General features: G+C 41.6%; 1 long non-coding RNA gene across 2 annotated transcripts; it reads right to left on the bottom strand.

Annotated features, from left to right (window-relative positions):
* Positions 1-2,397: 2,397 nt before the first annotated feature.
* Positions 2,398-8,652, bottom strand: LOC111852899 (uncharacterized). 2 transcript variants are annotated; one of them, XR_002840342.2, is made up of 3 exons: positions 8,475-8,652; positions 4,425-4,551; positions 2,398-3,194 (listed from the first exon to the last, which is right to left on the bottom strand). It is a non-coding gene; the product is annotated as an uncharacterized lncRNA (long non-coding RNA). The 2 variants fall into 2 exon arrangements; XR_002840341.2 differs by lacking the exon at positions 8,475-8,652 and adding an exon at positions 6,561-7,080.
* Between the last annotated feature and the right edge of the window lie 676 nt (positions 8,653-9,328).

Genomic DNA, 9,328 nt, shown 5'->3' with positions numbered 1-9,328 from the left:
TCAAACGATTTGGATTTTCTCTGTGTAACTGAGACGTGGGCAATTGCTGGTGAGTCTAGTGCTTTTGCAGAACTTTTGCCTTCGGACTGCTGTTACTTTAATGTACCGCGCACATCTGGCCGAGGTAGAGGAGTTGCTGCTGTCTAAAATAGTCGGTATATTGTAGGTGTAAACAGATTTCATTGCAAATGTTTTTTTTTTCAAGCTTTGAACTGTTGTTGTTTGAAATAGTTTGCTCGCCCCCTGTGCTGTGCACAGTGATATACACTAATACTGAGCTCCTAAATACAGTAAGGATTTTATAAATGAATTTGCTGCATTTTTGGCTGAAGTTAGGATAAAATATGACTCTTTTCTTATTGTTGGGGATTTTAATATCCACGTGTGCTGTCCAGACAAACCCATGGCTAACGATTTTTTTAACCTTATCGACTCTATTAACTTAGTTCAGTGTGTGTCTGCACCCACGCAAGAGTGTGGCCGCACTCTTCATTTGGCACGACAGCACTTTGAAACAGTAATCCATGCCTTTGTAAGCACTCGGCTGGATCACTGCAATGCACTTTATTCTGGGGCGAGTCAGTCCTCTATTTCTCAACTGCAGCTTGTTCAAAATGCTGCTGCACGTCTTTTAACTGGCACTCGCAAATATGAGCATGTCACCCCGGTTCTACGTTCTCTTCACTGGCTGCCTGTGTATTTTAGGATCCAATTTAAATAGCTTTTATTTGTTTATAAGTGTCTGTCTGGTGTTGCCCCTCTGTACCTCTCTGAGCTCCTTCATCCATATACACCTCCTCGGTCTCTCAGGTCGGCTCACCACCTCCTTCTGAGTGTGCCCAGGACTAGTCGGAAGCTGAGGGGATCGGGCCTTTGTGGTAGTAGCACCTTAATTGTGGAATGAGCTGCCTTTATACGTCAGACAAGCATCCTCTATATCTGTTTAAATCATCCTCTATATCTGTCTAAATCACTTCTTAAAACACATTTTTTTACTTTGGCCTTTGGTACAGCATGACATGTTGACATTTTTAATTCGTTTTTTATTTTATTCTATTTATCTTAATTTTAATGTACTTTATATGTGATTTTTAGTTTATTTTTGGCTTTTATTCATATTCTCATACACTTGTAGCACTTTGGTCAACTTCGTTGTGTGTAAGGTGCGTTATAAATAAAGTTGCCGTTGCCATTGCCAATATTTTTACATTACAGCAGCAACCCGTTTGAGATACTGGGATCTCTGCTACTACAGCAGTCTCCACCAGGCACCCCTATGAAACATTCTCAACCTGCAACAGATCAGAAAAAGCACATTTACAAAATAACCAACTGATGTGACCTACTGTCAGATAACAGCAGAAAAATATCCAGTGGCTAAGTGCATTGTTGTAGTTTCAAAACATATAGAACTTTTAAATTCATAAAACATCTAAAATAATAATCATAAAAATGCCTCATACAGTGGTACCTTGGAACACAAACGTAATTTGTTCCAAAAAGCTGATAGGAGCAAACTATTGCTGCTTAATTTCTTAGGGGCCATGATTACTGTATAACTAATTGTACTGTAGATAAAGTACAAAAAATTGACACTGGACACAGGAACACAGCTTTTGCACGGTGAACTCAGTCAAGAGGTACCATGAGACCGAGAGCAATTCATAGGTACCAGCATCCCAGTAGGTCCGTCTGCCTTTGTGTCAGCCCATCAGACATGTCTCAATCTGTACCAGTTTCAGCAGATCTGTTTTGTTCCGAGTTTTGGTTAGATTTTTCTCAACCGACCCGTTCGAGGTCTGAATTGTTAGAGTTGAACACACCTTGACCCATCGAAGTTTTATCAGGAATGGTCGAGTTCCAAGATTTCGGTAAAGGTACAAGTCAAAAGGAATTCAAGAGACCCATTCGATGTCCAAGTTCGATGTCCAGACATTCGAATTGAACGGTTCTACTGTACAAGTTACTTTCCAGTCTTGGAATGTAGCATATGCTGTAAATAAATGGTAAATGGTATAAAAAGGAATTTTCACCTGCATGGTGAGTAGAAAGGAAGGTTTCCACGATAGACTGAAACAATTGTTTCAAAGACAGTTACCGCATGCATCTACTCACAACCAGTTAAATTATGGGTTTTGAGACTTGCAAGAAGAAGAGAGATCAGAGTGTTTAATGAACTAAGACACAGCAGCTCCAAATAATGGGTCACCCCAACTCCTCATGGCCAATTGGAGAGAAAAAAAGGGTATTTCTCAGTATTCCCACATCGATCATCATCAGCAGCTCTGCATCTGTCACAGGCAGATAACCAGTTAAGGTGTAGTTTATTGATACAACTTGGAAATTTATTACTGATACAACAAACTGAAGACAATCATTAATAATACATACCAAATATCCAGTGATGATAATTTTATTCAGAGGTACCGTACAGATTATACTGCTTTGACATGTGGAATAACTATTCCAGAAAGAAAAGCTCAAACTGTGGAACACATAAAATTGGTTACGTGCTATGAAATAATCAGACTTACTATCAAGTTTAAATTTAGCTGGAGCGTTAGATGTAGGTTGAGTGGTAGAGGGCAATGCGTCAATGTTCAGAGTGCAGCACCATCAGTTCTCTCTTGACAGTGGTTTCACTTTTAACACACCGAATTTTCATCTTTGCATTATGGATATATATAGTTACTTTCAGAAAACAGCATCACATATGGTGCTTCATCATTAATGGGGATGGTGGTGCACATATACTACAAGAGACGCATAATGACAGCACAGTCATACACAGCCAAGGCTATCTGATATTGTGATAATGACATGGACATCTTAAAAATTTAAATCAACCGAAATTAGCATTATTTCACCCACTTTTACTTTCTGAAGTGTACCTTTAAGCCATGTAGTGTGTTAAATCTACAGAATACAAATAAAAAGAACCACAAGCTTTGAGTTTCACTGCTGCCCACCCCTTGTAACACTTCTTCTCTGTTTTAAGAGCCACACTCATGTTCATAACAAATCCCACCTCCTAGGAGAGAAGGCATTACAATTTCAGCAATTCCCCCCTCAACCTGGCTGACATTCCCTATTTATCCAGTCCAGGACTGCTGAGAAACTGAGCAGGTGAAATTGCAGGACCAGTATCGCCTGCTCCTATTGGACAGATGTCAACACTGACCAGCTTCTGGGCCCTAAGGAAGTAAAGGGAAGAATTAAAAGGACAATCTGACAAAACTCATCAACAGGTTATCAATTACATTTACTTCTTTCACCTAGTATCTGATTTCTCCTACAGGAGAGGGTTTAGGTTCCACAACCATTTCAAAAGACGACGACCTCCCACAACCCCAAGGAGCTGTGCAGTGTGCCGGCACTGTCAGACCGAGACAAGTGCAATGCCCTCTGGGATTGCTGGCAAATGCCCAAGTCTCCGCCTCTCAACACCAGCTAATCATTGTTATTGGTTGAGCCTCGGTCACCTGATTGGATGAGACAATAAAGATGAAAGCATAAGACCCTCACATGAGCAACAAGGGCTTGGAACGTAATTACACAAATACTCAGAAACAAGCAACCAGATAATCAAAAGCTGACCGGTCAGTTACTGCTGTTCTTGGATGCAGGTGGCATTCTGGAGTCATTCTGGTAGATGATCATTTCAAAGCCACAATCAGTTTTGCATGGGTTTGCACAGCGGCTCTGATGCACACAAGCTGACTGCCTACCCTGCAAAGCTGACTGGAACCAGACGAGGTGTCACATTCACCAACAGACACATAAAAGAACGTAAGGCAGGCACATAATAGAGGACAAACTGGAAAGAGTGCAAACAGACAATGAAGTTACTTGAAAGAGTCAAGACAACATTAATTACACTGATGAAAGCAAGACCGCACATCTGCATTCAACAGGTTAAGCTACAGCTCCTCCCTGTAGAGGAGTCTACTGCAGCAGATCAGTTAGCTGCACCCTCTAGTGGATCAACATGTCAGGCAATGCTGTCTGCGAGTCGTGAAGTGCTGGTTTTGCAGTAGGTCCGTAACTCTGCTACCTGCATAAACAGCACTTTGGACACCCAAACGCCAAACTGCAGAAGTCCTTTGCACAGTGGGGGCCTTGAGCAGGCAGAACAATGACAACAAAGGAGAGTGCTGCTGCCGGAGAACAAGGACTCCTACGTGGTCCAGTGCCCCATGCGCGAAGAAGTGCTCCCACTGCAGTAGGCTACAACTCCCCGCTACCTGCACTGTAAGCACTTTAACGCAAACAGGACATAAAAGGAAGGGATACATTGTGGGGGTAGTCACCACTGAACTTGTCACCCCACCATGATTCATCTATTACTATTAAATATCCTGGAGAAATTAGATTACTCCACCACTCACCCATCTCATACACCACTTGATCATCTGCCCTCTCACCTCACTTGAACGTGAACACAGCACCGGCTGGTCCTGGGTCAGCAGGTCAGGACATTCCGCTCCATGTGGGGTTGGCCATGTTCAGGGACATCGACGTTCCTGCCTGTGGAAGGCAACAGCGGGGATCCTTCAAAGAAAAAAGGGATGCTGGTTTTCCATTACATCACAGCTCTTCACTACACGAACACCGCGAGTCTCAGATGTCGACGGAATGATTAAAACACTAAAACCAACTTAAACTTGGTTCATATGCATGTTCTGCTAATTCTTCAACAATTTACTCTGTTAGGCTACATCCAAATGACATAGCAACTAGTCACCTGCACTGAACATCATTTTCTATGAACATATTCATTTATTAACACTTCTTGAGACAATGGGGTATAATTAGCACATGTGTTTTTTCCTTAAACAATGACAAGAAATTAATTGTTTTATGGCACATACAAATACTATACCTATCATAATTATCTTCACAGATAATAACAATCTGAATTAAGGCACATAAATCACTGTAGTCTATGGGTATTACTGTAACGCTTGCTAAGTCTCACTTGTTCATCTAGACTGATAAACACAAAATGTTCTTGGATCACATTGTTAGAACATGTACAGACAGCAGAGATTTGGTTTTGGCAGGCAGTGGAAGCCTGTAATTATATCCATTAAGAGCATGCCAGGAAGATCCTAAGATAAAATTTGAACGCGACTGTGAAGTCTAAGCAAATGCATCAATCAGTGCTGAAGGCCCACCCACCAGGGGCAAAAGCCTGCTGACAGGAGGTTGGCTCAAACAGAACAGGAAGTTATATTGCAACAACCACTTTGCCTATTTTTTATACCAAGGAACCTAAAACAGACACTGCAATGCACATCAGGCTGGAATTATTGAGTGGCAGGGGAACAGGACAGAACAATTGCATTTTTCCTTAGTAGATGGGTTTCATATGTAAGGACCAGTTTTTCCAGAATTATCGTCACAGTCAAACTGCTAAAGCAACCGAACTAAATACTCCAGTGCAAAGTATAAAACCTAAAAAGGTCTGTTGCAGGAATGTGCTACAGCAGCATTTTGATTATGTTATAGGGGCTCAAATGTCACCTAATGAACACCTTGCTGACATTCAGTCAACTGCTGCGATGTTCACGCCCTATTTTACTTCCTCTTAAGGTGGACCACTGCCACTACAATGGCTGATAACCTTGAAGAGCTCATTTATAACACAACAGGCCTAGATTTTTGGACACTATGGTAATAATCCTTCACAGTATAAGAAGTCGGGTGGTTTTCATTTAAATATTTTTGTAAAAATTAACAAAACTACAAAAGAAATGTTTTAACAGTAAGTCTCGTATCTACTATCAATATGAGGCTAAAAATCTGATATGGCAGGACTAAGTTGGCGATGGGGGATTTAAAGCAACCGAAACCGGACAAAGGGGCACAACTGAACCGAGAGAGCGTCACGTTATCTTCGACTGCACTTGTCAAATCGCTGTGTATTTTGGGGGCTTTCCAAACCGCCATTAATGCTAGGGATTTAGGGTAGCCGCTGGGGAACGCGCCCCATCTGCAGGTGCATCGCCCGCACGCTCATCCGACTCGCCTCTCGCGCTTTGCTAGCACTGCTTGTAAACAAACCCCCCGCTCACGTGACCCCGCAGGAAACTGACGAACATCGCCGTTTTGCTTTAGCCTGCAATGTGCGCAGTATCACCATCCAACAAAATTATACTTATACTGTAAAATTTAAAAAGCGCAAAAGGGAGTTGAGGAAAATTTACGTCGCAACATTAGTGAGGTTAACAGCGCCGCTCCCCGGAAATCCACGCCACGCACTGGGAACAAATGTTAACGGGCTACCCAAGAAAGCTATCTGCATCAAAACAAAAACTTTATTTAATAATTACATTTGAAACGCGTCTACACAACACACAAGCATTTAACAACCAAACGATAGCCTACAATTACTACCGCGCCTTAAAATACGATACGTTTTATGGCACTTTATTTTCCTTATTTCACTTTCGGTTCTGATTTAGAAAAAAAAGGCAGGGAGTAAAGCAGTAGGAGCAGGAGCTCTGGCGCACACACCCTTGTGAAACTATAGAAGAAAACACTAAGCAATGACTCACTGTGAGGCAGCTTCTATACAATGCCCCCGTGCACTCCATCTCTTTGTTGGACGCATTTTCACCCACTGTTGGGATCCATCGCAGGGGTAGCTCGCTTTCCTTCAATCTTCAGGCCTTGAACGTGTACTTCTCGTCCCATCCAAACGTCTACTTACGACCAAGTCTGGTTCCCCGACAGATCCCTCTAGGCCGGTGTATAGAATTGATCCATTCGCCTCATGGCAATCAGTTTCTCTCGCTCCCCTTTGGTGGTAGTTGTGATGTGGTGGAGGATAATAAATCCAAATCCTTTCGTCTAAATTGGACTATAGGCCAGCCACGTTGAGTTTCGCATTTAGCGCGGTTGCGACTCTATGCGAATTTACCCTAAAATACGAAATAAAATCAAGAAGCGCGTCACCTCAGTTCTCGACTGGCCGCTGTTTTTGTAAACAAAGAAGCACATGGCTTTGCAGCCGCTTCACCCCCCGGGGAGCCCGCACGATCCCTCCGCTTGTCAAATAGTCCCTCCGCCGCGCGTAAAATTACCAAGTTGCCACGCACCTTCGCCCACAGGGCTACGGTTTCCCGCATGTCACGGTGACAGCACGTTACCCGAATGACCCGAGTCCCCACTACCGCACCGTGCTTTCCTCACGCAGGCGCCTTATTGCAACTGCTAAGGGAAGCCGCTCCCCGCACAGGCGTGACGTCAGTGGCCCCGCCAACATTCGCACATCTCATTGTCAGAATTTGTCACTACTTTTGGTTTTTCCTACTTTTATACCTAGAGCCCGTCGTGGTCAATGACAGTGAAGTCACAATTTCTCAGCGCGTAAGTTTTAAACTGGGCAATAGAGACAGATAAAAACGTCAAGTACCGAAGCAACACCCAGAGCACAACAGTACCATTTCACAGCTTTTTGTCGTTAAGCAGCTTAACAGGCCTGTATTGACCACTCTTCACCAGTAAGCGGGAGCATAGAGTAGGTTTGTTTTACGTTTTCAGTCATGCTGTGGAAAAAATTCGGAAATTCTTTCTTAATTTCTCTTGTTTTCATCTGAATTACTTATTTGCCAGTACGTATTAGCCACAGGAATTATATCTATATTATATATCTGAAACTCTTAATATGTTCAAATTACTAGCTGTAACAACGTACCTAAATTACGAACAATATATATCCGAAAATGTAGGTGTATGTATAAATGGAACATGGGTAATTTATGGTTAGTGATTCAGTTACTTAATGCATTAAGCATTTACTGCAGGCATTGAAATATATTAATACTTTCATCCACTTAAACTTTTAGGTTTACATCTGCGTAGACGGAATTTATAAGATTGTAATCTTGCAACTAATATTCTGTGGGTACACAGAATAGTTTTCATTTCGGGTAATATATACATTTAGTCTGGTAACAAATGTGAATTTACTGTGGACTTGAATTCTTGTTTTTTTAACACCAGTTACAATGTATACCTCCTGCATTGTATACTCCGGTATAAAGTAGGGAAAATGTTTCTATATTCAATATTATTGGACATGGCATTATCATTTAAACTGAAGGTTCAAATCAAGGAAAGCCCTCCTCAAGTGCGAAACAATGCAGTGACCGCTGGGTGTTCAAAGTTCGTCTTATAGCTAAAATGCCGCTATCCAGTTAAACATATTTGCAAAACATACTTGTAGACATACGTACAATACCGCTCGTTTCAGCTTCACAAAAACAACTGACGCGTCTATTTCACGTAAAAAAAACAAAATCTGATACACTTGTTCGCCAATCAATGAAATGAGATTCTTTGAATGAAGCATCTCATAATTTCAAGCAACGCTGAAATGTTAATAAAACACAGCTAAGTAGTTAGCCTTATCATATTATAAACTCCAGCAAAAAGCAGAGGCAGTGTTATGAATGCACAAAACTTACCCTTAAAATGAGAGTCCTTAAGTTACCTGTAAATGCGTGATCAAACGCCTTCAAATAGGTTTGTCGTTACAAATTTTATTGTAAATGTTTATTGATTAATGGGGCTTATTTCTATGGGTATGCACACGCACGTTGCCGAATGAAGCTCCGAACTCTGTCGCGAAAACTGGCGCGAAAACCATTTCCAATTGGACCAATCAGGATGCACCGTTGTGCCTTTGGAGCTCGGACTTGGCGGTGGCACACAACGCTCGCTTTAGGAGTGTCACGTGGTTTTCGAAGCCGCGCAGCGTTTGATTTATTGCTTATTCGGTTAGTGATAAACAGACCGAACTCGCTGCTATAAAAATTCCGTATATTGAGTTGTATTTGTATTTGTACTTTCTATGGTAATTTTGGTAAAAACATTGTACATTTTTAATAGCTGTATTGTAATCTTTTATTTTTGGAAAAATGGTATAACTTGTAAAAAAGCTGTTTTTTACTATGACAACAGACCCCATGAAAGTCGAACTTGATAAGGACTCTTACAATAATAACTAAAAGAATGCTAACTTTTAAAGACATATGTTGACATTTATATAATATATCTGTTTCAGGCCAGATATAGTATATCAGTGGAGAGGTAGAGGATACTTTGGTACACCAAGGGTGGGGTGCCAGTCTATCACAGGGCACATACATAATCATAGTCTATGAGCAAGTCGTAGACACCTGTTGGCGTAACTTTATTTCTTATGGGAGGAAACACAACACGGGAAGAACGTGTGAATTCCACACACAGAGTAAAAGCAGGATTCCTGGCTAATGAGCCACCATACCGTTCCCTATTTGTGTGTTTGTTTTCATTTGTC

This window comes from Paramormyrops kingsleyae, chromosome 18, assembly GCF_048594095.1.
Source record: "Paramormyrops kingsleyae isolate MSU_618 chromosome 18, PKINGS_0.4, whole genome shotgun sequence".
NCBI lineage: Eukaryota > Metazoa > Chordata > Actinopteri > Osteoglossiformes > Mormyridae > Paramormyrops > Paramormyrops kingsleyae.
This window is presented reverse-complemented; position numbering and strand designations above follow the sequence as displayed.